This window comes from Dermacentor andersoni, chromosome 2 (genome assembly GCF_023375885.2).
Source record: "Dermacentor andersoni chromosome 2, qqDerAnde1_hic_scaffold, whole genome shotgun sequence".
Lineage (NCBI taxonomy): Eukaryota > Metazoa > Arthropoda > Arachnida > Ixodida > Ixodidae > Dermacentor > Dermacentor andersoni.
In genome coordinates, this window is record NC_092815.1 from 203,336,572 (window position 1) to 203,364,561 (window position 27,990).

Sequence of the window (27,990 nt, forward strand, 5' to 3'; positions counted from 1 at the left end):
GACACTATTTAGGTCGCGTTTGTTCCACAAGTGTGTGTTTCTGTATTAAAAAATGCTGGGCCCCTTTACGTCTGTGGGTGTAGTAAAGGTCGTAGTGGTTAGAAGTTTCTCGAATGAGCAATTTGCCGCTTTGAGAATACCTTACATGTAGAAAAGTAAGCTTCGGCATGGTTTGCTTTAATTTTATAATAGCGCTCTTGATGGCGCATATTTGTTGCGATGGGATAAGCAGGTGTGATGTCTTTCATCATTGAGCAATTCTGCAGATAGCCTGGCCGACAGCCGAGACACTTATAAAGGCATACACAGTAAAGTTGGTTGCGCTTGGAATTGTCTTCCAGTCTGACACAGTCAGCATGTACGGGCGACGGCATTCCTGGTGCTTTTTCTGAAAAGATCCCCGAATACCGTCACCGCGCGGTGGCGCTGCCATGGCTCACATTGTTTTCAGAGGTCCGCGCACATTTCAACATATCTACGAGCGCACGTCTCCGGGGTGATGTGTGCGCTGTGCGGAGGCACATGCCTCACATTCTTGCAATCACCGTCATTGGTTCGACTTTCAAATGAAAGTGCTTTTCAGAAAATAAAGGAATGCGTACATTCAGATAATCGCGTTTATGATTGCACAACAACGCTAGCACAGCTTCTTAGCATACACGCTTCACGTTGCTGCTATGACCATTTCCTCTAAAAAGCTGGATCAACCAATTTCTAGAGAGACAAGGCGAAGGGGATGGCTTCACGGAGATTTGGCTTCAAAAGCTGGCTGCGTCACGTAATGCTTCCGCCTAGTTCATTTCCTTCCTCCAAGGGCTTTGCCCTCTATGCACATGATACAGTCGCAGAACGATGATGCATCCGTACGTCTGGGCGTACGCATGCCAAGCATTTAAAGCAGGCAGTGAATAGGGTAGACTGCATTTATGTCTCGCGGCATGACACCGTAGGCAGCGACAATGACACAGCAAGCAGTTGCCAAAATATGCACTGTCCAGCAGGTCTGCACATGTAGTAGTCTTTTCTGAACAGTACACTTGGAAATATCAATCCCTCGTTCGTTTAGAGGTATTTTCTTTTTCTTTTGTTGTCCTTATAGTGTAGCACAAACACAGAAACATTGAAAAATGGCAATGGAAACACTGCGAAATTGCTCACCTATGTGGGCATCAGCATGATCCATATTTTTGCAATCACTGATATATTCCTGAAATTCTTCTTGCGCAGTGTCATCAGAATCCTTGGCTGCAGCGGATCGGATCCGACAGAGTGTTGTCTCGACGCTCGCGTCTCACCTCGCCAGCGGTTCCTCGATTGTCAAGAGTTACGAGGAAGCTCTTAGCGCTATCAGCGTGACCATGGGCTTTTCGGATCAAACGGTCAAGTACATTAACGAATATTTGCGTCAATTCAAGTTCAACTTCAATGCGAATGGATACCTGGCGTCTCTGGCAGCCGTGCGGACTGTGAAGTTGTGGCCATTACTCTGGCTCGATTATAGTGGGGCAGCCCGGCTGACCGAATCGGCAGCGACAAACGCCCTGTACGACGGCCCTCGACGTCACATCTACCTCCCTCCCGGCCTGCTCTCTTCACCATTGCTTTACGCCAAAGGATCGCCAGCCTACAATTACGGAATCTTTGGAAATGTGAGTTGCACCCAGAGGTTCACAAGTTTGCACTTTCACCACAGAGACCGAATACTAAGAGCTTTAGTGAAAAATTAATGCGGACATTCGATACATGGGTGTGTAAAGTTACAATTTCTTTTTTCAAGGCCTTGTATAGTTCACAGGAACGGACACTTAGCTTTATTCAGTCTTCATAACCACAAGTAACAGACCATATGTACGGCATGAAAGCTCTGTGTCTTTGACATCTTGCTCGGCATAGCAAAGATGACGGACTTCGCAACGGAATCCTAATCGAGATGTCAGCATGCGGGCTCTTGAAGTCATTCCTGCCATCCTACATTCCCCACACCACCCATGCTTTCAAAACGCATGCCTCAGATTCAACAGTGCTACTAGTAGAAGGGCGCCTACCTTAGTGAGGGTAAGTTAGATGTGTGGATAAGCCTTCTTCACAGAACTTCATATATCGCCTAGTAAAACACAATTTATTCTGAACTCTGAAATGTAGCGTTTTTTTTTCTTTTTTGCACAAACGTAATAAAACAACCTCAAGAACATATGTGCAGCTTTAATGATGCCTGCCAGCGCTAGGAGAAAGAAGGAACTTTTTTTTCGGGATTTTTCAGGGAACGTGGTACGCGGGAAATCACGTGAAGCTTACATGGCAGCGCGTTTGCCAACATGGTCCCGTGCAGTGATGCTTTGCACTCTGAGTTTGCATGCAGTTTAGTTTACTCGTCGTTCAGTGTCCATTTACTGCGATAGCAAATTATTAGACAGATATACGAATTAAGGTTAGCGTGTTCATCAGCTGCATAAACTAATGTAAACGTTCGCTTACTAACTAAAGTAACAGGAACGTTGTCACGCGCGCACAACCAAACACGAAAACATCTCGCTAAATGACTGCGGTCATTCGCTGTCAGAACGCTGGTGCGGTGAAGGGCGACAGCATCAGTGGGCGAATTCTCCTTCCTGCTGCCTGTCGCTTTAACACGAACTGAGAGCTCAAGAACACGGCGCACACGGCGCCATGTTCGGCTAGCCGGTCGGCTAGCCTTGGAACCAAGCGCCGATTGCTCAGCACATGGCCGCGCTCAGCTGCCGCACCTGGAGTAAAAAGAGCAGACGCGCACTAGCCAGCCCCCGTCGTAGCGTACGCACATCTTCCCGCTCCTTCCTTGCGCGCGTGAGAAGAACTCGAGAAAGCGCCTCACACTTCTCATCTCGCCCTCGCAGACTTTCGCTCGCACCTACGGCATACGGCGCACGGCCGAGATGTTATACCACTTAATCCACTTGGACTTTGTACGGAACATCACGGCGACGGCGGAAATGTGTCTGGACGGTCCGTACTTTTGCTATCGCAATAAATGCTACGGGTTCAAGCGCGTACACCATCACTAGCTGAAAGGGTTTAACAAAGCTACTGCTACGTGTGGTACTTCGCTGAGGGTATCGTGGAAAGTTCCCTCCTGAATTTCACCCGCCTAAAGGTTTTCACCATTTTGTAAAGTGCGTGCATCTAAGTAGCACAGACACTACACGACAGTAAGGGTGCTAAGTACTTATTTTACTGTGTTGCTCCAAAATGTTAAGGAGCTCACGACTGTTCATAAAATATACGGTATTGATTCATTCAACAGGTGCACTACTAAAAAGAAATTAACACAAATATCAGAAAGGAAGCGTAGATTAGGTAGGAAGCGGCGGCAAACAACCTTTAGCCCCGCACGAATTTTAAGCATCATCATGGGAGTAACATTTATTAAGCAATCAATTCACTACAACGCTGTCGTGGCTTCACATATCTCCAAGTACAAAAATTCAAAGAAACACCTGATATTGGCACAAATGCCAGTTTTGAAACTATAATCTGTCTCGCTAACCTTACACTGCGTCTTAGTGCTATGAGTCCGCTACCGTCGGAAGGCCTATTACAAACCTTTACCTATGTTCCTTCAGCGCATCTCAAACCTGGCTGCATCCCCGCCAGAGTCGGAAAGACAAGGCAGAAGTCGCTTTCGTTATAGTACCGTAACATAATTTATCTACTAGGAACAAAAAGCGCAGGACACATGGTACATTAGCAAGCACTACATAAAAACTGATCAATATTACCAGTAAACAGTCGTAACACCTAAAGAAAAAGACTTTGACACCCAAGGAAGATGCGGAGAGCATTACTTCTCGCCGAGAATGTCGCTCATTTACGTCGCTGAGTTTAGTGATGCGGTGGAACGTGACTGAGTTTAGAGCTACTGGGGTTTGCACGTTGCTTCGCTGCAGCCGCTGCCGCTAGCCGCGTGCTCGCTCCGCGTCCACTCGCTCTGCCTTTCGCGTTGTCAGCGACTTGGGTGGTGAACGTTGCTAGCTCGATTCGCACGTTTCGCTGCGTTGAGGTAGTCTCGTACTCCGTGGACAGCGAAATGGCGCCTCCTGCCAAGCTTTGGTGTCTCGCTCGATGACGTAAGAGCGAGGGGTTCAACGTGGGGCGACGCAGACTCCATAGCGCCGACAGTGGCGCCATTCCTATGACGCGTCATCAAGCGAATCGCCCGCTAGGCAGAGCCCAACCACGTGCACAGTATCGAAGATATTCATCGTAGTCGCATGATTCAACGGTGGTGCAGTGGTTAGCGCACTCGGCTACGGAACGGTAGTAGCGGCCATGGGGAGTGGCGGTGGGGCAGTGTATCCTATGCCCACTGTGGCTACTGTGTGTTTTGTAGTTAGATGAAGATGACGTAATTTGTGCGTCAGTTTTCTCCCACGGCTTTCTGTCACGCCTTTCTGGTTACGGTGGGGTCGCATAAAGGACCAAGTAATGCCATCGCATTAAAACACACACACACACATTGCCCTCGAGATACACATTTTATCTGCGAGCTTCCGATATCTTCTCACCAGCCCTGCGGGAAAGAGCGAGATCGTCTCTAGGCACGCCAGGTAGGCGCCTTGGCTTCAGTGCACATCACAGCCAAAAAGCGACCACTGCACACAGCTCCGACGACCACACAGAAGTACCCGCTTCTTAACAGTGAGATGAATATAATTTCAGGCAAACTACAGCACTTGAGTCACATGCAAGATTGTGCGTGAAGTCAGCTTAAATCAGTATGGGCCGTCGTCTTCAGTGCACTCTTCAGTTTATTCTTCGGCATCCCTTTCACGAAATATTTAGCAGGCTATGCTGCCAATGCCATATTAAGGTACGTTCACACTAACGGCGAAGAATCCCGCAGCGTGCTTCAGGCAGTAGAAAGTGTGGCGCGAAAACAGTCAAGCGGCAATCCTTTGTTGCCGCGGACCGAATCCATCTCGGAACTACTTTTTGCGGCCGGCCTCTTACCGCCGATCGGGAAAATTAATCAGGAAAGACCGTTTCGTTCGCCAGTTCAAATGCCGCCAATAGATATGTCATCCTCTCTGATCATCGCTGATCAGAGCTGCATTGAATCCAATTGGTAGCAAATGACTTGCTTGCCGCGGGGGAAAAACGTGCGTAAGTGTGGCCGTCTAAAAGCAGGCACGTTCTGCCGACTGCGGCGAGCCGAGCCCTTTTTTTACCGCTTTTGTGAACGTACATTACCGTACATTTACGTTTCTTATTCATTGCGTAAAATTATTCTACTATATCAACTAGTCAAAAGCACCAGCCACCGCAACTCCAACTGCTAAATATTCTAACGTTTTATACAATCCATTCATCGTTTAAAAACATTTGAAATACCAACCGAGGACTCACGCAATATTTTATTGCAAAATACTTTTTCGTGAAGGTTTAAGCCTGGGTCAGTCAATTATATACGATCTCGATGTTTACACACGCTTTGTGGTCATTTTAGATACTAGCTACGGAGCTACTGGGTCTCCTGAATATCTACAACAACGGGACTTTGAAGAGCGCCACGGATCCACACAGCAAGATGTGGAACCAACAAGCCAGGCATCACTTCGAGTCAATAACTCGCTGCCTTCTTCATCAGGAAAAAGAGGTATATGGCGTTTTTTCTTTAGTTCACGCTTAATGTCCGTGGGAAATACATAGGGAGAGGGGAATGAAGGGGCCATACATTTGTGCTGCAGAAGCATTGAAAAACGGGCGAGTGAGAATCCAATTTTAAGTAGTGCAATTAGAAACGAAACACGAGAGAGAATACAGGACAAGCGCTGGTCTAGCAACTGAAGGTTTTTGTTGGAAGAAAAAGATTAAACAGTGATTCTGAACTAATTTGGGTGACGTGTAAAAATCTTCATATTATCACGAGTGATCAGTTAATGCTGTCTCATCGTTTGGTAGGAAAGCTGATGACTGACCTATACATTTGTCCTTGTTCTTGACTACACTCTTAGGCAAAGTTACACCCTTTGGCTTGCCCCTTCTGCCACACAACAATAATCGTTATCTGCCTTGATGCATTTCCTTTCTTTAACGCTGCGAGCCCGGTACTTTCCAGTAACGAACGGCACGCGCGTTATCATAAGGGGCACTCCAAAGGGTGTAAACCGTTCTATGCTGATAACGCGCGTGCCGTTCGTTGCTGGAAAGTACCGGGCTCGCAGCGTTAAAGAAAGGAAACGCATCAAGGCAGATGACGATTATCGTTGTGTGGCAGAAGGGGCAAGCCAAAGGGTGTAACTTTGCCTAAGAGTGTATGTTATGTTGCTCAGCAATTTCACATCTGCGCTGATACCTCAATCGTAATGAAACAACGCGATAAACACACTCAGCGCTTATCGTGCGACGTCAGCTGTTGCACTTGTTGCGCAGCCAAGCGCCAGATATCATTGCGATTCAGGGAAAAAAACTGAATCCGATGATCAGACAACGGCTGTTGTAGCTCATGAACAATGTTATTTACGCGCCACTTGGAACTAACACTGGGGGACGACGGAAACAAGCTCAAAGAATTGTAACCATTAGCCCAAAGCAGTAGCCTGCTGAAGCGCCATTCCTTTACCAGTATGAAGTATGCGCAGCCACGCGACTGACGTCTTGTACACAGTAAACATTTTAACACCCTTAAGGGTGTAAATCAGTTTGTCGCCAGACGAACACCCTAAGGGTGCTGTTGTCTACACCCTACAGTTGGGGTGCAGTTATATCACCCTAGAGGAAGGGTGTCCAGCAAAATAAATTTAGGGTGTAGGGGTGCAAGTCCATATTAACACCCATCTATGTGGGTGTTGGCAGGGTGTACACCCTTTTATTGCTAGTGTGTATGGAAGGCAGGTTCGGCAGTACACGCCTTCAATTACTACTATGTACAGCGATCCACGCGTAACTCTCGCGTGTGCCAGAAGGTTCAAGTTCGGCTACCAAACACACCGTCGAACAGCCAGCCTTGAAGCTTCGATGGGCACACACGCACGTATACGTGTGGATCACATTACATATTAGTAATTCACGGTGTATATTGCAAAACCTGTCTTCGCTGCACATATACAACCTAGCAAATGTCACTTTTGAGCATGTATATCAACACCAACGGTTATCACGATTTCCAGATCCACATAAAATGCAACACAGACTGGTACGATATATGGCATTTTCAAGAAAAATGTAAATATATTTATTGCATGCTGCGACACAGAGTACAATATATACATAAATCACATGAAATATAAACATGCACAATCACCAAACACATCGTTAAGTACAAGAACATGTACATTTCCCACAAAGGTATCTAAAATATAAGTATTGATCAAATCTGTTATTAGAGAAGAAACTATGTATAGCAGCACTGAAAGAGCCCGAGTTGACCTCGCAGTGTTTTGGGCCACATAAAGGAATAAATTTTCAGTATAAGGCTCAATGAACGAAAATTCAAGTTTCGATGCCTTGAAAAAAAAAAAAGGGACATTGCAAAGGTGAATTAGGGGAGTAATTGAAATGCAGAGCAAATGCACAAGACACCTGTTACTTTGTACACTAATGTAATCGCAAAGCATTATGAAAAGTTTGGAAAGTCGAGGTAAGCATAACTGGCCAACATTTTTTGGATTGAAACAATACTTTCCAAGCATAGACGTGCTTTAAGTGAGGTTTAAGCCAGCAGTATTATTGCTAACTTTCTCTTTCCAACAAGATTACTTGAGCACGAAAAATATGTAGAATTTTTTAGTGCTACATAGTTTGTCCTCTTTTGTGAAACGAGAGTTCTCTGTGCTAAAAGTGCTGTGTAGGAGATTTTCTAACTACAATTCCAGTTTCTATAAATTTCTGTCTTGTAACCCGAAGGCACTGGTACATATGCAGTATGCAGTTGGAAAATGGGTTCTTTTCTTACCATAAATCAAGGGTGAGTATTCCACATCTACTATTGTGTGGGTTCAAGGTGCTGTAAAAGGCCTGATAAAAGCAAACCACTGTTGATTAAACAATTTTGCTGAACACGAAAGGTGGACAGTGTTTTAAAATACATAGTAAATTTCTAAATTATTTGCACTTAGATGCAGTAATACAAGATTAGGGCTTGCTGTAGCATGTGAGTATACAAATTAGCAAATATGGTGTAATAAATTAGCCATACTCTGGTTACTAAAAGAACACAGGCACAGGCAGTCATGTAAAAGTTCAAGTTAAATATCACACTGTTAACATTTGCCAGCATATGGTCGTATCAAACATTATAAATATACTGAAAAAGGTGCTTTCTTGGGATAGTTGGCAATTAATGCGAAAAAATTACGTACAGCGTGAATTACAAGGACTGCGAGAGACGACATAGACTGCGCTGACTTCCAATATTTTATTGTGTTGCCACATTGTGTGTATGTATACAAGAGCGGGCATGCGCAGAAAATGAGTCACAAGGGGCGTCTAACAGCAAGTAATTGTACTAAGGACGTGGCCACCTGAAAAAAAAAAAAAACATTACAATTTCTATCTTTTGAGATACAAGACTTCACTAGGGTCAGCGTGATAGAGGGGGCACTAACGCACACACTACCCAGTTTTCCGGTGAAATTTGCTTCTATAGTTTCCCGGATGACCTGTTAGCTGTGTCTCACTAGAACTTCCGTATATTCCAAGAGGGGCTCGCAGTCACAGTCCCGGGGCAATGGATGCCCAAGTGGCCTTGAACAGTGTTATGGACGTTATAGTGCTCTCTTAAACGATCATTTAGGCACCTGCCTGTCCGTCCAACATATTTACTGCCTCAAAATAGGGGAATATGGTAAACCAAATTCGTTGCACATATCGCAAAACGTTTTCTGTGCCCGACAGAGCAAGAACTCTGACGTGATTTGGGCGCGTTTACACACTTACAGAGCTTTGCCAGCTTTTCTGGGGTTGAGAAAAGGCCTGTGATTCCTGGAGATGGCCGAATCTTTTTTAGCCTATCGGAGACATCATGCACATACCCACCGGTGGCACTGCGAACCTATGTCTTTCAACCGGCTGGCTCCTTGACTGAGCGGGCTCATCACGGTTTGTGCCCCTCAGAAGCTGTTCCACTATGGCTGAAATTAAGGCCAAAGGGTAGTCAATCCTGGAAAGGTGATCAACCTGTGCAGCAAGACTATGTTGCATCTTGTGTGAACAAGATTTATTGAGGCTGTTAACTAGGGAAAACTTTTAATACCTCATTTAACAAGCTTTGAGTGGGCAGAGTTAAAGGGCAAGAGTGACTTCTTACTTCTCAGATCGAAGCACCAGCCTGAGATCTACAAAGCGCGAGGAATCACCAATGGGGACCTCATGCGTTAGTTGTAGAGGCTTTCTTAAACATCTCCAAGACTCCCGAAGCAACAGGCTCGAAAGCGTGATCAGCGCAATCAATGAATACCACGTGGTCATTCACAAACCTGCACACTTTGACAGGAGACTCATCTAGGTGACCTTCAATATTGCAATCATGATGAGCGAGATAAATATAACATAGTGGCGGCGCCAGGCATGATCCTATACAAATACCATTTATTTGTATATTGTGCAGGATCATGCCTGGCGCCGCCACCGAGTGATATTTATCTAGCTAATCATGATTGAAATATTCAAGGTCCCCAAGATGCGTCTCTCGTTGTCAAAGTGTGCAAGTTTGTGGACGACTACCTGGTATTTATTGATTGCACTGATCATGCTTTTGAGCCTGCTGCTTGGGAGACTTGGAGATCTTTAAGAGCTGCAGCCTCTAGAACTAACAAATGAGGTCCCCACTGATGATTCTTTGCGCTTTCTTGATCTCAGGCAGTGCCTTACAAATAAACAGGTGGGCTAGTGCTTTGAACCGAGAAGTAAGAAGTCACTCTTGCCCTTTAACTCTGCACATTCAAAGCTTGTTAAACGAGGTATTGTAAAGATTTGCCTCGTTAACAGCCTCAATAAATCTTGCTCACATGAAATGCAAGATAGTCTTGCTGCACAGGTTGATCGCCTTTCTTGGGTTGGCTACCCTTTGGCCTTAATTTCAGCCATAGCGGAACAGCTTCTGAAGGGCACAAAACGTGATGAGCGCACTCAGTCAAGGAACCAGCCGGTTGAAAGACTGGTTCGCAGTGCTACCGTATGTGCATGATGTCTCCGATAGGCTAAAAAAAGATTTGGCAACCTCCAGGAATCCCAGTCCTTTTCTCAGCCCTGGAAAAGCTGGCAAAGCTCTGTAAGCGTGTAAACGCGCCTAAATCGTGTCAGAGTTCTTGCTCTGTCGGGCACAGAAAACGTTTTGCGATATGTGTAACGAATGTGGTTTACCATATTCCCGTTTTAGGCAGTACATATGTTGGACGGACAGGCAGGTGCCTAAATGATCGTTTAAAAGTGCACTTTAACGCCCTTAACACTGTTCAAGGCCACTTCGGCATTCATTGCCGGGACTGCCGCAGCATGCCCCTCTTTGAAGATACGCAAGTTCTAGCGAAACACAGCTCACCCGGTACATTATTGATGCTTATTTCACCAGAAAAATGGGTAGTGTGTGCGTTAGTGCCCCCTCTATCACGCTGACCCCTAGTGAAGTCTTGTATCTCCACAGATAGAAATTGTGATTTTTTTTTTAGTGACCATGTTCTTAGTACAATGACTTGCTGTTAGAACACCCCTTGTGACTGCCTTTCATTTTCTGCGCATGGCCCTTGTTGTGTATAAACACACGATGTGGCAACGCAATAAAATATTGTTGGAAGTCAGCGCAGTGTATGTCATCTCTCGCAGTCCTTGTCCTTCACACTGTACGTCATTTTTATACTGAACAGCGAACATTAATTGATTCAAAATTAGAAAAAATATAGTACACATCTGAGCTGCAAGAATGCAATTGATACAGCAAATGACGTTTAGCTTTCCAAAAGAAAGAAAATGTTCACGTTTCACCACGAGGTGCAGGGACTCCATTCTCTGAGCATCTTGACCAATAAATGCAGCGCATGGCTTTGCTGGAATCTTGCATCCTGCATTAGCAAAATAAGAAGAGAATCATGAGAGTTCAGTCTGTGCAATTACACATGTGCACTGTGGAAAATTTGATAAGGCAACAAGCTCCTGAAAGTAACAAACTTAATTAATGTGACTGGAAACAATGAACAGCTCAGGCAACTGGGCAAGACAGGTGAAAGGTAGGAGAAATTTCTATTTTGCAAATTTAGGAATTGCATTTACTGTGAACACTAAACCACTATGTCACTGTGAATACAAGGCACATACAGCAGCAAAAGCAAATAAATTTACAGTAGCCTTTTCACCATAGAAAATAAGAGTGAATAAAATTTAAGGACACTACCAATGACATCTCTCAACAACAGAAATTTGTCCAAGAGTGTGTATGTGACCTTAATATGAAATTGACATGAAATGTGGAATATATCTCTGCATTACACTTTATAAGTACTGCAGCTGAGAACCTTACGGGATATGGCATATTAAGACTGACATGCACAAGACATTAAAAAATGGCTGTTTGTACACAACATTATTACACTAGGAGACAAAGAGTAATATTACTGAGAGTGCACACAAAATGAAAATGAGGGAACCCCCACTGGCATTATCATTTGCCCTGCAATACATGCATCCAGCCCAACAATCTCCAACTCCCCAATGCAGTTTATTAGACCCTTTCTGTATCCTAAAATTTATTGTGTATTTCTTATTTACTAATTTAGTAAGAATTGACAGTTCGGCATACTTTCCTTGAAAATTTAGCATGTGTTAACTATTTTTTTAGAGCAGGCCCCTTTCTTTCATTAGGTTAGCTTGGCAAACGGTGACAAGTAGTATTCTCAAAGATCATAAGTTTAAATAAACTTATGATCCTTCGTCATGCTCCCACTTTCTACTTCATGCTCTAAACTGTGATACCCCTCCTAGGCAGTTTATGTTATTCTGTGAATACATACATGGTCCTCCTTTGTGTAGCATCTCAACTAGAGCCTGAAATTTCTTGTCTACTAAAAAAATCATCTTTACCGCCCAAAATATATTGCACGGTTACCCTTCACTTGGGGGGTGGGGAGGGATTGTATATAAGTGTTCACATATTCAATGAACCTCAGAGCCACAACCATTTCTCATCCTGTGTTGCCACTACCCGCATGAGTCGCAATGGTTGTAAATTGGCTACCTTCCCCCGCCTAAAAGTACACTTTGCCACATGGAAAATGACCACAGCATTGCATTTGATTGAATGAGTCCTGTGCATGTTTTTTTTTCTCGTCTTGTAATGGCTAGGTTCAACATGGTCAAGTCTGAAAACTGCCAAGCCCCAACCAATACTTTGTGTAGTTTCAAAATTATGAAGCATTCATTTTTCAAGACTTGTCCCAAATTAAGCATGAGGCAGATTTTCATGATGCAAATGAGGAAAGGTTGTGCTTAGTGACAATGATAGGCCTGCTATATCCTGCAAAACTGTATGAAATGACATATGCTTGCAATTTTCATGAGCACCTAGCTCAGTACAAGAAATAGGTGCAATGCCTGCGGAAATGTTTTTTAACACCCATGAGAGGTCCTAGTTTCTTGTAATTTCTTCAATTCCCTTGCAGTCTAGATTGCAATCCGGCGCATGTTAATATTGTATTTGAAATAAAAACAGCTCAAATATTAAGGTTTTGAGAATTATACGGGATTAAATTAAAGGTAGACAAGTAATGCAATGAGCAAATAACAAGCTCATTGCATAGAGTAAGGAAATATTCCTTTCCTGCAAAAACATTGGTAGCAGGAAGGTCATATGAAATTAGCACTGAATGCACAATAAAGAATATCATGCTGGAATGCCCCCATCTGTGAATATTCTTGCACAAAGAAAATCCTCATTATGAAAGGCCATCAAGAAAATGCAATTGTATGCTTTGGATCAACAGTCATACCTGCAGTATGCACTACAATCGGCAATATTTACAAACACACACAACTGGATATGACATCAAGCTTAGGCCGCCAAAGAGCCTCAGAGCTTTAAATTATAACTTGACTTACTATATTAAACTACACACCTACATCTACTTACAATGTAGTCTTCCCAACTGCTTCCTAGAAGACATCAACCATCTGCCTGAAGGCGAACGCAAGTGGCTTGCTCTTAATGGAGGGCACCAAGGCTGAGCATTGTGAAATTGATGCTATCATCTGCATGACCTGCGAGAAACAACACTCTAAGATAAACAAATGCTATTAGAATGAAAGACAAGATCACTGGTAATGAGCCTCGTTTTGGTTTGCACGAGAAAAGCAAAAATATGGACTTTGCGCTGCTTACTAAAAAAGAAGCAAGCTTCCTTCCAGATGTTGCAGTCATGCATTAAGATTGTCACACAGCTGCATGTTTGTATGCTCATATGCTGCTGTCGCTACTATGCCAGCATGCTTTGCATAGCTTATTATTTCAAGTTATATTGATTATTGTGTTTTCTTGCCAATTTTTGGCAAATAGCACCAGCAAAGAAGTAGCTCACTTACACACACACACTCCCTTGTGAGGAGCGAATTCACACACGCACGCATGCATGCACGCGCGCTCACACACACACACGCACAAGCCTCTACCACATAAGCAGCTTCCCACGCTTGACACACTGCCTTTTTTATCCTTTGACACTCCTAGTGCTAAGGCATAAAAAGCCTTCGTGTGACCAACCCTAAACTCCTCAACCTACACTTCCAGCTTCAACACTTTCTCGAGATCCAGGACAAGCCTTCTAGCTTCCCTAGTGCTCCAAACTGTAGTTACGAATTTCAATAGGGCTATAGGCGACAGCTCTCGAAGACCATGCAAACTACCCGGAGAGACCTAAAGCTTGCATATGATACCTCTAAAGCGCAACAACAACACTTCAACTTTTCAGAATTCATTGAAGCTCCTGAAGACAATTGCTATATACGTAGGACGGGGGGTCTTCAATAACCTGCTGTTCACAATTTCAGCGGTTGTATGCATCAACGAAAATGTGGGCTAATGGGAAATTCACGTCTTTAAGATCAGAATTAGTGTAATGGCGAAACACACTACCATATTTCTTAATCATTTATTTGTGCTCTGGACGTAACGTTTCTTTTAGAATAACAATCAAGGATATCGATTCATCAGGGCAGAGGCGGGAAAAAGGAGGAAGCGTATACCTGATGCCTTCCCACTGATCCTCCTGAGAAACAGCGCCTCATACAGCAGTTGTCCAGGTTGGCTGCAAACCAAACTCGGCTTTCAGGCGGCAACACTCGCTGCACCAAATTGGAAGAGTTTTATTGCGAGTAAAACTCTACCGGCCTTATGCAATACATACGCACGCACACAAAACGCACTCGCGCGCACACAAATATACACACTCTCAAAGCGCAGACACAAAGGCACGCACGCGCACATTGATAAACACAAACAAATCACACATACATGCAGGCAGACACGCTAACACGTGCACGCACACACAGTGACCCACACAGAAACACGCTCACAAAACACGTACAGTCTCGTCCACTCTTAGGGTGAACACGGCTCACCGTGGCCGCGCTCCGCGGGGCGCCAGTGCGTCCGGCGCGGCGGCGCATCGAAGCGAAGCGGCGCAGGCGCACACGGACCTCAGGGAGGCGCTTCGCGTCGTCTGCTACAGCGCTGGAGCGCGCCGCTCTGGCTTTGCTGTAAAGTACACTTCGCTAGACCCAGGTGACTGAGGGACCGAGGCGGCGTTGCGGGAAGGCGCATTTCATTAACTAGAGCATTTTCCAGCTGGTTCGGTCTACAGCTTGTGAACAGCCTGCTTAATCAATATACATTAACAGAAACGAGCTTCTCACCACATAAATCACTTAGCATGTTTTTAATAAGTGATGATGGTAAAAATAGTAATTTTTTCGCGCTGTTTATTAGGCTGGGGCGTATAGCCGACTCATGATAGTCGTGTCAGAGAACCCAGCCTGAGGCTGTTTTTTAGTTACCGAACGGTGGAGGTCGGGTATGCAGCAGCCGCCGCAACAATGGTCATGTATTCAGCTTCAGTGGTCACTCTTTGCCGGGCTTTACGGGGAGCATCCGCCATCTTCTTGTAAGCCTGGACGATTCGATACACAGTTTTCAGTGGCTTTTTTGTTATCTCCGATATAACGCGTTGAGAATAGTTTTTTAGGCACAGATCTGCAATGCGTCGTCTTTCTTTTTCCGGTAACCGCGACATGGCTAGTTTCCGAAAGTTCGCCGGGGATATAAAATTATCCTGCGCTGTTACAGCGTTTTTATCGCCGAAGTTCCATGACAACCAGCAACCAAAGAAAATGCAATTCATCATGCAAGTTGACAGAAATGCTTTTAATGGAAACACCTCTGGTGTCTTTCGATTTGACGAGTCATCCCAAAATCTTTAACTCGTGAGCGGCCAGTCACTCACTTGAGCAGCCGTTGGCTGCACCGCATCAGGATATTAAGCTAGGACGGGGTAGCATGACCTAAGCAAAAAAAGAAAAAAAAAGGGGGGGGGGGGGGGGCTCGGCGGTAGATCCGGCTCACGCATATGGTCAGTTAAGAAGTAGACTGGCCCGACCACAGCAATCTGGCTTGGGCGGGGCTTGGCTTTTACAAATGTCGAGCCCGTTGGCCGACCACCGGCATGCTGTCGGCAGACGACACCGGGCCGGCCTCATGACCGCCAGCTTAATTATCATGGCCGCGTTCGTCTAACACACGGACCGGCCACTTCCCCACGACGGCAACAGCATCGCTTGTTCGCGGCAAGGGTTCCTGTGCCGTATTCATATTTTGGTTTTACCCACTCAGCCTCGCCCCCCCCCCCCCTTAACCCCTAAAGAAAAGAGAAATCAATTCCTCTTTTCTCCAAATTTACCGGATGCCCACCTATATGGCGTAACGCAGAGGCCATGTGTCGCTTCAGGACGAATACCGCACAATTAACAAATTATTATATGCTAGTGAGAATATGCATATGATCTATTCCGAGGAAGTACTGAAATGAAATAGAAGCGAATAACGACTTAATTACCCGTCAAGACGTAATTTAAGCTAGAAAACAAACATGTCGATTATAGATTTCCCACTCCAATTACCTATTCGAAACGGACGGAAACAGCATTCGCATGCGGCGTGCATTGACTCCAAGGAGAAAAAAAATAAACCAACAAACGACGGCGCCACATGTTTTACTTCACCTAATCAATGTAATCAAATTATTGACCGACGATTCCTCTAAATGAGAATGTTACTTCTCGCGTCAGGTAGCCGTCAAAGGACTGGCACCGCTTCGGTGATTTTACCCAAACTGTTACAACAAAAATGAATTTTGATTTTTATAGGATGTAGAAAGATGAAAAGGTGGAGTAAAATTGCCGCCAAATCAGTTGCTATGCCGGGGAGAGCACTTTCCTACATCACCGTAAAGCGCTCCACGCACCCCTACCAGCGTCATAACGCGTCAACAAGAGAGTCGCGAAGTAGCGGTTGTGACTTTCTTAGTTGCTGTCGAAGCAATATTATTGCCCTCCTTAATGGTAACATCGATGGAAATCATAATGATGCATGATTGAACAGTCGCTCTGTAACTTTCTGTGGAATTTATTGCGGGTTTCGGTCTCTTTCTTAGGTCAATTAAGCAAATTCGTTCTAGCATCAAGACATGCGCGAAACGGCGCGCTAGGCTCATCACATGATGATTCCAACGAAGAAGAGCGCGCCTAATAGGTTTCTCGGTATGCACTACACCAAGTGCTGTGAGAGTGAAATAAAATGGCCCCAGCGTAATAAAGAGCGCGAAAAAAGGACTGTATTTTTACCCTCATCACTTATTAAAAACATGCTAAGTGATTTATGTGGTGAGAAGCTAGTTTCTGTTAATGTATATTGATTAAGCAGGCTGTTCACAAGCTGTAGACCGAACCAGCTGGAAAATGCTCCAGTTAGTGAAGTGCGCCTTCCCGCAACACCGCCTCGGTCCCTCAGTCACCTGGGTCTAGCGAAGTGTACTTTACAGCAAAGCCAGAGCGGCGCGCTCCAGCGCTGAAGCAGACGACGCGAAGCGCCTCCCCGAGGTCCGTGTGCGCCTGCGCCGCTTCGCTTCGATGCGCCGCCGCGCCGGACGCACTGGCGCCCCGCGGAGCGCGGCCACGGTGAGCCGTGTTCACCCTAAGAGTGGACGAGACTGTACATACGCACTAGACACACGCAAGCACGCCGGCCCATACAAACCGGCATGTATGCGCGCGCAAGACGCACGCATGCACACACACACACAAAGCGAGCTGAGCTGAGCGCACGCACACACACGAATCGAGCCGAGCGCGAGCGCGCACACACGCACAGACAAAGCGAGCCGAAAACATGTTAAAGGCGCCCGGCAAGCAGCAACAGCAGCACGCGACCGCATCAGGGAGAACCAATACCGCGCCAGTTCTTTCGAAAGGTGGCAAAGTCAGTCGTCCTTTTTCTACGCGACGCAAAAGTTGTCGACCACATTTAACTTAAGTGCGAGCGACCGTATTACAAGAAGCCGCGCTGAACGCACAAAAGAAGCACATCTATGAACGTTGAAGCGCTGAGAAAATCGTAACTATGCAGGCGTATCACGCCCGATGTAAGACGGGGCGCGATCGAGGTAGTTAACTTGCCCTACTAGGAGTGCAGCTGCTCTTGCTCTTACATTAGTGAATTATGCTACGAGATCACAGTAAGATACTTCTAGAGCGAACGAAAACACGTAACAAACCAAAAAAAATACCAAATAAATGGGCACTTGCCTGAAAATTTCCATTATGGCAGTACTACCGACCGCCGACACAGGGCACGTTGCAACTGCTCGTCTCAGCGTCCGTGGATCCATCTTCCAGTGCGTACGAACGCTTTGCTTTGAAGTGGAGCACGAGTAATACACAAAGCACGGGCCACACCTTTTTCTACACCGCGCACAAAACTAATCACACGTTTAAAATTATGTCGCACAGCGCGAGACGCGAACGCACTTCACGTAGCTAAAGAATGCAATAATGGCGTAGCTTCCGCCTTCCCATCGTGCCGCGCGCCGAAGTGACTGTACAGCGTCGTCCCGTCACTTCCGGTCACTTTTCATTGGGCAGGGGGCGGGCGCGCAAATTGAAGGTTTATTCTGGCAGGTTTGCTTGCTCGAATGGCCGCCTGTTAGCTGCTGCTTCGTTGTGGTCTCCAACAAGAGCGGTGAGGCGGGTAGTTGCTACTACGGTTCGTGCCGAGCAAATTTTTTTTTTGTTTTTTTGGGGGGGGGGGGCGCAGTCTGCGCTGCATGACTGAGGGTACAGTACACAAATCGGGACCGTGAGCGAGACGATCGGCGCTCTTCTGCTGGTGCGATTATATTATTCGCTGCGTCCAAACGAAGCAACCTTGCGAGGTCACAGCGTAGTTACAGCGATATCCTGGCTCGATAAAGACCCTCACATCTTGGTCGTGCGACAGCGACGCGTAAGCATTCATGAGGCGACTGGAGAATGCGTTTGTAAGAGCGTATGCTGTGGATAAGCAATTACAGCTTTGACGACACCAGCCCCTAATATATAGGATGAGCCTTACACACTGTGTCCGAAGATGCGCTTAGAAGGCAGACCAGTAGCTTAGTAAAACTCTGAATAACTTAGGCAAGGTACGTGGAGATTCGGATTTGAGAACTTCCAGCGTGATCTCGCCGCTATAAATGTCTTCGTTATGGCTTCACCAAGCAAATTGTACGTTGATGCCATTGTACATCAGAGGCTCGTCTAATAGCACGTCCCTGTTTGTTCAGCAATGTATCCAGACAGCTTCTTTAATTTCGCCACTTCTTGTTGGGCTTTTAAGGGCACCGAAATATTCGTGCAGAATTGTGCAAGTTGCTCGCGCGTTTTCATTCTGCTACTGCAGTTAGTCTAAGAAGTGTTTAATTGCATGATAATATAATTGTGAGCACAAAATATAGTGATAATTAAATTGTAAGTGAAAGTGCGTACATTTTCTTGACGATACATTTTGGAGTGGCCGTCATGCCAGTAACATCAGAATCCTAGAAAAAGATCGACAGTCACTTAGGAATGCGAAAACTTAATCACTTCATGGATGTACACTTGCAATTATCACGTGACCGTGATACGTCATACATTGTCACGTGTCTTCACAATTCTACCTTCATCTGCCGTAATCCACCTTGCTACAGTTTGTACGAACCTTAACCGAATTTATTCCACCCTAATTCACATTATTTACCCATAATTGCTCATAATTAACGTTGTTCTATTTACTACCTTCTGTATCACTACTGACGTCATACAAGACGCTGATGACGTCACATTTTATTGCTTTGTATAATAAAGCAATAAAATGTGACGTCATCAGCGTCTTGTATGACGTCAGTAGTGATACAGAAGGCAGTAAATAGAACGTTAATTATGAGCAATTATGGGTAAATAATGCAATAATGCCGCGATTTCACCCCTTCTTTCTGTTGTGTCTACTAGGCCTTGAAAGTATGTATAATATACTTTCAAGGCCTAGTAAACACAACAGAAAGAAGGGGTGAAAGTATACAATATTTGCAGTGCAGGGCAAGAATAGAAAATTAAACTGTAATAACACTTTGAACAGCGATGTTGAATTAGTGGTGTCACAAATTGAGACTGTGGAGGCGGGAAGGCGGTTCCATTCAGTGGCTGTTCTTGGCAAAAAGGAAGAATGGCACATCAATTTTGTGTTGATGGTCGATGCGAGACGAGATACAACTTGGTGTGGTGAAATATTTTCTTTAAGAGAAGGGTTAAAGTACCATATTCTATGAAAAATACACAAACGAAAGTACCTACGACGTAACCAAAGGTCAGGTTGACCTAGTGTTCTTTTAATGGACGTGACGCTAAAATGACGTGAATAATTTGAGAGAATAAAAGGGCGGCGCCGTTCTGAATGCTTTCTGAATGCTTTCAAGGGAAATGACAAGATTGACATGAGCAGGGTCCCGTATGGATTGTTGTTGCGGAGAACGCCATCTTTCCTACCTGAAAGGCCATAAAATGCTTTATCATTAAAAATGCAATACCTACACACATTGCTCAATGCGTGGACGTGTACACGTTACTTAGATTTATGCATCAATGCGTTCAACACCCTTCAGTCGTCGATTTAACACCCTTCTTCTAGCAAAGTCGCACCTATGTGTAGTGTACACCCTTGTGATAGGGTGTTTTGACCGAAAAGGGTGCTAAACGGGTGTGGACAGGGGTGTAAATGCAGAAAGCACCCCTCTTAACACCCATAAGGGCGTAAAAATGTTTAGTGTGTACGGTATTTGTGAGCAAAACACGGCAACGCAACCTGACGGGAGTGTGCACTGATAGAAAAGAGCGCCTTAAATTTTGATGTCAATAACGTAAGTCAAGTTTGGAGAAGGGTACATATTTGGGCTGGTTGGTTCATGATTACAAGCCATAAAACACTGCGCTAAACAGGATGAGCGAAGGGACACAGAGAACAGCGCTGTTGTCTTTGTTCCTTCACAGGTCCTGTTGTTTAGCGCTGTTTTTTATTGCTCGCAAGTTTGGAAGTTTCTTAGCGTGTATGCGCCAATTAGGGCACGTGACTGGGAATACTACTTTTTCTCATTGACCCAGCACTATTGCACTGGTCGTATATTGGTTTTCTTAGGTGACTTCAATTGTCTGGGTAGTGCACAGGAACGGTCGTCTATAAGGCAACACCATGATATACCAGCGTTCACGCCTTTGAATGCCATGACATGTGACTACCGCCTTGCTGATTTACGGCCTCAGGAAAAAGTCCCATGCGGTTACACACACTTTCGAAGTACATCTCTTGCAAGGCATGATCAGGATTTATATACCCTTACCTGTCCTTCCTAGAATGTACGGCGACAATTATGTGTTTTTCAGTGATCATTGTTTAGTGCAGCTTTGTTTTGGCAACCGGCAATTTCAATGTTCACGGATGAGCAGGAATTTATGGAACAATAATACACTGTTACTCTCTAATATGCCTTTTCTCAAGCGCGTCCCAGAAATCTTTATTGAAGTATGAAGTCGCAGTTCTTTATCTATCTTTGCGCAGTGGGAGATATTCAAGCAACAAGTTGAAATGACAGCCAATAAAGAAGCTTCCATAGTCTCTTCTGAGAAAAAAAGGAAAATTTAAAAGTTGTGTAAACCGCTAGATGAGCTACACGAACTTGAATGCCTGCATCCTGGCAAATACATTGAAGGCATTCACAAAATTATGGCTCAGATATATACAAGGAACAATGAGAGATACAGAGGTGCACTAGCCCGTGCGCGTACTCGTCAGTATATGTAGGTACACCCTTGTAGTTATTCACTCGGTGATGAGCGTTGGCATGCTCTCTCTAAGCAAGTGTTCGAGATAGAATATGCCGCAGCAATTCTCAATGACCACGCTAGAATAAATAAAGCGTTCACAGACCAATATGATAATATATTTCCATGTAATAAAGTAACTTAAAGTGAAGTGGTAACGGAAAATTTGTTTTATTGCTGCCACAGCTCAGTCACGAAGAACATGCTGATGTGAAAAGAGGCATATGTATCACAGAAGTTGAAGCAGCAATTGATTCGCTAGCTAAAAGCAAAACTTCAGGGCCTGACGGCTTGAATGCAGAATTTATCAGTCATTTCGTTCTATATTCACTCGTTTTCTCCTTAAAGTGTACGAAGATGCTTACAGAATTGGATACTTACCCACCAGGCTGTGTCAAGGGCACACAGCACTTCTTAAATGATATTGCGTGACAAAAAAACAAAAAAAACGACATGGACGTGAGAGAAGACGACACACCAAGCGCAAATGTGTCGTTTTCTCTCACGTCCGTGTCGTTTTTTTTATTTTGTTTTTTGTCGCGCAATATCATTTAAGCAATGGATTACCAACTTGCCCGGAATGCTGCTCACACAGCACTTATTCCAAAAAGCAGCGATGCAACCAAATTGTACAAAGTAGATAGATATCAACTTGCAACGTGGATGATAAAATATTTGCGAATATATTAGCTAATTGCCTTCAAGATGTGATTCGATCAGTCGTAGAACACCATCAAACATGTGGCTTTAGAGGAAGATCAATCCAGTCAAATATCAACGTTGTGAGGTGTGCTAGAGAGTATAAGAAAAAGTGTCGGTCAGATCAGAATAGTTAAGGTTGACTTAATCACTGCTTCTTGTTTCGTGTGTAAAAGCACACACACAATGGGTCTCTTTTAACGGCACCACAATCTGTTATGCTAATAGCGCAAGAAGGTTAATGGTTAATGATTCTCGATCCGTATCTATCTACCTCAGAGCATCTGTAAGGCAAGGTTGTTCCTTGTCCCTTCTATTATTCGCTTTGTACTTGGAAACGCTTTGTGCCCGAATTCTGAAGCAACGTGCTTTTCTTGGGTTCAAATTGTTGTCTAATGAGATTCGTGTACTTGGCTATGCAGATAACATAGCCTTCTTCTGTGCTGGCAAAAAGAGTGTAGATATTGTCTTGCCATAACGCAACAGTTTTGTTCAGCTTCCAGTGCAGCAGTGAACTCTGAGAAGAGTTCTGGGTTTTGGTTCGGTCTATGGTGTACTGTAAAGGTAACGGTGTAATGGTGTACGGTGGTGTATGGTGGTATGGTAAGAATAAGAATGGGCTGGGGTGCGTTTGGCAGGCATTCTCAGATCATGAACAGGAGGTTGCCGTTATTCCTCAAGAGAAAAGTGTATAACAGCTGAGTCTTACCAGTACTCACTTACGGGGCAGAAACCTGGAGGCTTACGAAAAGGGTTCTACTTAAATTGAGGACGATGCAACGACCTATGGAAAGAAGAATGGTGGGTGTAACGTTTAAGGGATAAGAAGAGGGCAGATTGGGGTGAGGAAACAAACGCGAGTTAATGACATCTTAGTTGAAATCAAGAAAAAGAAATGGGCATGGGCAGGGCACGTAATGAGGAGGGAAGATAATCGATGGTCATTAAGGGTTACGGACTGAATTCCAAGAGAAGGGAAGCGTAGCAGGGGGCGGTAGAAAGTTAGGTGGACGGATGAAATTAAGAAGTTTGCAGGGAGAACATGGTCACAATTAGCACATAAACGGCGTAGTTGGAGAAGTATGGGAGAGGTCTTTGCCCTGCAGTGGGCGTAGCCATGCTGATCATGATGATGGTGTACGATGCCAACTCACTTCGCAGGTATTCCGTGGGGGCAGGACTTTAAGTACTTTGGTGTACCCCTATCTCAATATCGCAATAGTAATCCTGACTGGCTAGCGGCAGTTGCAGAAGTACAACGTAAGGTTAAAAACTGGCAGGAGAGGCAGCTTTCCATATTTAGCCGAGCTGAAGCTTGCAATTTGTTTCCACCAGCTGGATTTATGATTTCCCGCACGTATTACACTGCTCGTGGCTTAGGTTCCCAGATTTCCATCTGTATCTGCTACCTATGTATTGAGCTCGCGTGTCGAGGCCAAGCAGTGTGACAAGCTTTTCTTTTTCTCTTGAGAGTGGGGGCCATGGACTAATTCACCTTTTTGTTAGGCAACTTTCTTCCCGGTTATTCTTCTTTCGTGATGCAAACCATTAATTTCTGAGAGGCTGTTGCAATTTCAATTAATCAATTACATTCCAGAAATAGTTGCGTATTCATATGTCAGAGATGCACCAGAGGCTGCTTGAACAGGATTGTCCAAAGCATTCACTTTTTTAAAGGTCGCTTTAGCATTGTCGATATTTTCACTGCCTCCCCCAAAGAAAATTTCACTGCACTCATAAACACGGTGTTTCCTGTACCGCATTCTCGTGCACCCTATTTGGAATGTACCTGAGCGTGTCCATTGAAGGATCATTTTTCCAGGTATGAAAACCTTTACGTTACAGTTGGCAACGCTTCCTATCAAATCCTGGTTGTAAAAAAAAGCGCAGTTTCGTGCGTGATCGACATTTTTGTCGTTTCTGTCAACACGCCGAAACGATTGATGACTGTTGTGTAGATTCAAGGGAATGCTGTGTTCTTCGGGACATTCTCCAAAGAACACTAAAAATATTTAGGTATCACACCATGCATGTTTTCCTAGCTTTTAAAGATCCCTGTGACCCAGCACATGGCGCGTGTTCATGTTACTTGGCCTACATAGCCTTCGGCGCAGTAGAAAGTGTGACAGAAGCACCGTGAAGCACTCGGTCGTTTTTTCAAGAACCTCTTGCTTATGTTCATAGGGCGTACTCTGCACAGGAAATAGTGCCCGACATGATGCCTTTACTGGACGCTTGCAAGTGTTTGACTTTAAATGTGTTTTCAGTCACCTTATGTTTTTGCAGCGCCTTGTTTTTCTTGTCTCTCTGAAAATTCAGCTCCCATGCATTAAAGAATAAGAAAGAGTGAGGTGACGACTACGATACTTGCTAATGCGAAATTGGAGAGTAGCTCTATACGTGCTTTCATTTCGCGATATATTGGCTGTCGCGGACAGTGTCTCTCGTGCGACACGTTCCAAACGGAGCTAAGTGTGGCGCGACTCCGTCGCTAATCGGGAGATCCCGAGACGCATTACGTAGACGATGCGTGGGCGACATTCACAGTAGCCGCCACAAAGTGACCTCCGCTTATGCAGTGCTTTGATGAACAGGCGACGCGTAGGGTGCCTCGATGGCCGCCCGCCAGCGATGGAGTGGAGGCGAGCGAGCGCGTCTCAACAAGCGCCCTAATCTCGCGCCATCTCGTAACAATGGTCGCCGCAGAGCTCGTTTTGCGCAGCGCTTCGCTACGCTTCTCTTTTCATGCTTTCGCTTACGCTCTTCCTCCGCTTTCCGCCTCATGGCTCCGCTGCACCCTCCTCCGTTTTCATTCTCGCCCTCACTGTCTTTCACCGCCCGCTCCGCTCTCATCTTTCGCTGTGCTCGCTCGCTTGGTTGCGAAGCGCGGCGCCGACACTCGCAGCAGGAATGGGCGCCTAGGAGCGACGCTGTAAAAGTTTGTACTTAGCCCACTGGGGAAGACACCCGGCTTCGGTGCGTACGGTCATAGGTTCCACACACCAACGTAGTTCTTCGATTTTTTTTCTTGGTGGATGCATCGTATTTCGCATTACAGATGGGCCGATAGATCGACGGACCGATTTCCTGGGTGAGTCGCGAAATAATGCTTACGCATTAAAAAACAAAAGACCCGGCTTGCGCAAGTTCCCCATCGATCGCCTTCTTTGGCAAGAAGCAGAGTTCTCTCCCACTTTAATTTTGCTGGTTTATCACACTGAAACAACCTTTAATGCGAAAGCATTTTATGCCGCATGAAGCGAAAAATACAGAGTCCGTCAGGCGTTAACGTCCGATGGTACCAAAACCCGGGTGACCAAGTATGAGGTCATGTTCCCGGTGCCGGACCTGCGGCGGCACGCACTGAATTGGGCTTTGCCCAATTCGCAGACAGATAACCAGTGTTCGAAACCTACCTGGCCCACTCCCAAGATTGCCTTGAACCATCCGAGAAAACTTGAATGGCCAACCCCCAAAATTGACTTTGCCAATTCGAGCACATACCAAACGAAAGGTATCGCCCAGAAAAGGTAGTTAAAAAAGAAACTCGAGAAGTTAAAGACCGCTCAAAGAGCTATGGAATGGACGTTAGGGGTAACGTGAGGAGACAGGAAGAGAGCGGTGTGGGCCACAGAAGAAACGGGAATAGCCGATTTTCTAGTTGACATTCAGAGAAAAAAAATGGAGCCGCGCAGACCCTGTAATGCCTAGGGTAGATAACCGGTTTACCATGATACTTACCGAATTGATGCCAAGGAAGGGAAGCGCAGTCGAGGAAGGTAGAAAACTAGGTGGAGGTGATTAAATGAGGAAACTTGTAGGTGCAAGTTGGAATCAGCTAGCGAAAGACAGGGGTAATTGGAGATCGCAGGGAGAGGCGTTTGTCCTCCAGTAGATTTTAAAATATGCTGCCGTATAATGATGGTGGTAGATCTACAGCCTTCTGCAAAATATGTATGGGCTACTCCGCACCTATATGAGATATTCTGTTCGGTTGTGTAGTTACGTTCCAGTGTTACTTCTGATAATCCAAGTATCTGGATGGCTTGTACAATAGCTATTGTTATTCCAGATGGTGTTTCGACTTACGGCATACCATAGAGACCCCCTAAAACAACCTGTTGTCAGCCAGCTAGTCGCAGGCAACAAAAGACGCATACATTATGGCAAAAAATTGGAGCACGCTTAAGCTTCGCCTTCAAGAGTGGAACGTGACAGCGTTCCCATCAACCCACCAAGGGGCGTAAGACAAAGCGCTAAGGCGCAGCGATCACTTACGAGGCGCCCCGCTTCGGACTTTGAACCCACCAATCACATGGTGAGCGCCGAGCAACGCAGCGTTCGGCGCGGCAACGAAATGCGAGCCTGAGCAAGCGGAACAAACCGAAGAACTCGGTGTCTCGGCGGGAGAAACGATCTATGCGAGCCAAACGTCGTGATCGGCACGGACAGCCGGGCCGCGACGCACCTCGCACCGGCCCCCCACAACCCCAATGCGCCCGAACGCGACGAAGGCGAGATGGATGGATGGATGGATGGATGTTATGAGCGTCCCCTTTGGAACGGGGCGGTGGGTTGCGCCACCAAGCTCTTGCTACTATGCTGCCTAATATCCTACCTAGGTTAACCAATGAAAAAAGAAAAAAAAAAACTATGAACTACCGCGTCCAAACTTTCTGATCCCCTATTGCGAATTGTGCTTTTGTACGTCTCCGTCTTTTGTCGTTTCCCTACTTTTCTTCCACCAATCCTCCAATTGCCTCTTACTAATGTCTATTGCAGACCTGTTTGCTTTACCACTGCTCCCGCTGAACCCAAGGGCTTCAAGGAGGCCAGTGGTGCCTAAATCGACCGCTGGGTAGACGTCTTCACACTCTAATAAAATATGCTCCGTCATTTCCCTAGCTTTACCGCAGCAAGCACATGCTTCTTCTTCCTTCTTATATCTCGCTTTATAGGTGCGTGTTCTAAGGCATCCCGATCTCGCTTCGAAAAGTAATGAGCTTCCCTTTGAGTTATCATAAACGTTTTCTTTCCTGATTACGTTTTTTCCTCTTAAGTAGTTACTCATGGCAGGTTTCTTTTCCATTGCCGCCACCCATGAGATTAATTCAGCCTCTCTGACTATCCGCTTGACCTTCCTTGTTGCTGTGTTGCCCACCCCACAGGCCGCATACTTGCTGGTAAGCTTCCTAGTTCTTTTCCTCCACTGTGAATCGATGTTTTGCCTGTACAGATACCTGAACACTCTCCCAGCCCATTCACTTTCTTCCATATTCCTCAGCCGTTCTTCATACTCAATTTTACTGCGAGCTTCCCTCACTTCAAAACTAGTCCAGCCCATATCCCCCTGCACAGCTTCATTTGTAGTCTTCCCGTGAGCGCCCAATGCGAGGCGACCCACTGACCTTTGGTTCCCGTCGAGTCCTGATTGCATCCCTGATTTAAAGCAAACAACCGCATTTCCAAAAGTTAGTCCTGGAACCATTACCCCTTTCCACATACCTCGGTGGACCTCGTACCTATTGTATCCCCATAGCGCTCTGTGCTTCATTATGGCTGCATTTCTCTTCCCCTTGACTGTTATGGTTTTTTCCTGTGTTTCCATATATCCATTGCCTTCGTTTATCCATATACCAAGGTATTTATATTCTGTTACCCGAGGTATTTCTTGGCCCTGTATCTCCACTGTCTGCTCACTGTTTTCATTGAATACCATAACACCTGATTTTCTAACACTAAATTTCAAACCTAAATTGTTGCCTTCCTGTCCACAGATATTAGCCAGACGTTGCAAATCGCTTTGCTTGTTAGCGAGCAACACAATGTCGTCCGCATAAAATAAACCTGGGTGTTGCTGCTGTATTACTGTACCTGCCTGTTTGTATGAGA

The 27,990-nt window shown here is 45.4% G+C and overlaps 2 long non-coding RNA genes across 3 annotated transcripts in view; one reads left to right on the top strand and one right to left on the bottom strand.

Annotated features, from left to right (window-relative positions):
• Positions 1-1,509: 1,509 nt before the first annotated feature.
• The window catches only part of LOC129387167 (uncharacterized), a 33,803-nt gene continuing 7,322 nt past the window's right edge, over positions 1,510-27,990 (top strand). Inside the window, exons 1-2 of the long non-coding RNA XR_008614458.1 lie at positions 1,510-1,649; positions 5,483-5,632. This is a non-coding gene — a long non-coding RNA (uncharacterized lncRNA). The remainder of the gene's footprint in view (positions 1,650-5,482; positions 5,633-27,990) is intronic.
• On the bottom strand, positions 10,423-18,926 carry LOC129387166 (uncharacterized). Of its 2 annotated transcripts, none has more exons than XR_011892642.1 (3): positions 17,815-18,926; positions 13,094-13,221; positions 10,423-11,033 (listed from the first exon to the last, which is right to left on the bottom strand). It is a non-coding gene; the product is annotated as an uncharacterized lncRNA (long non-coding RNA). The 2 variants fall into 2 exon arrangements; XR_008614457.2 differs by lacking the exon at positions 17,815-18,926 and adding an exon at positions 14,203-14,551.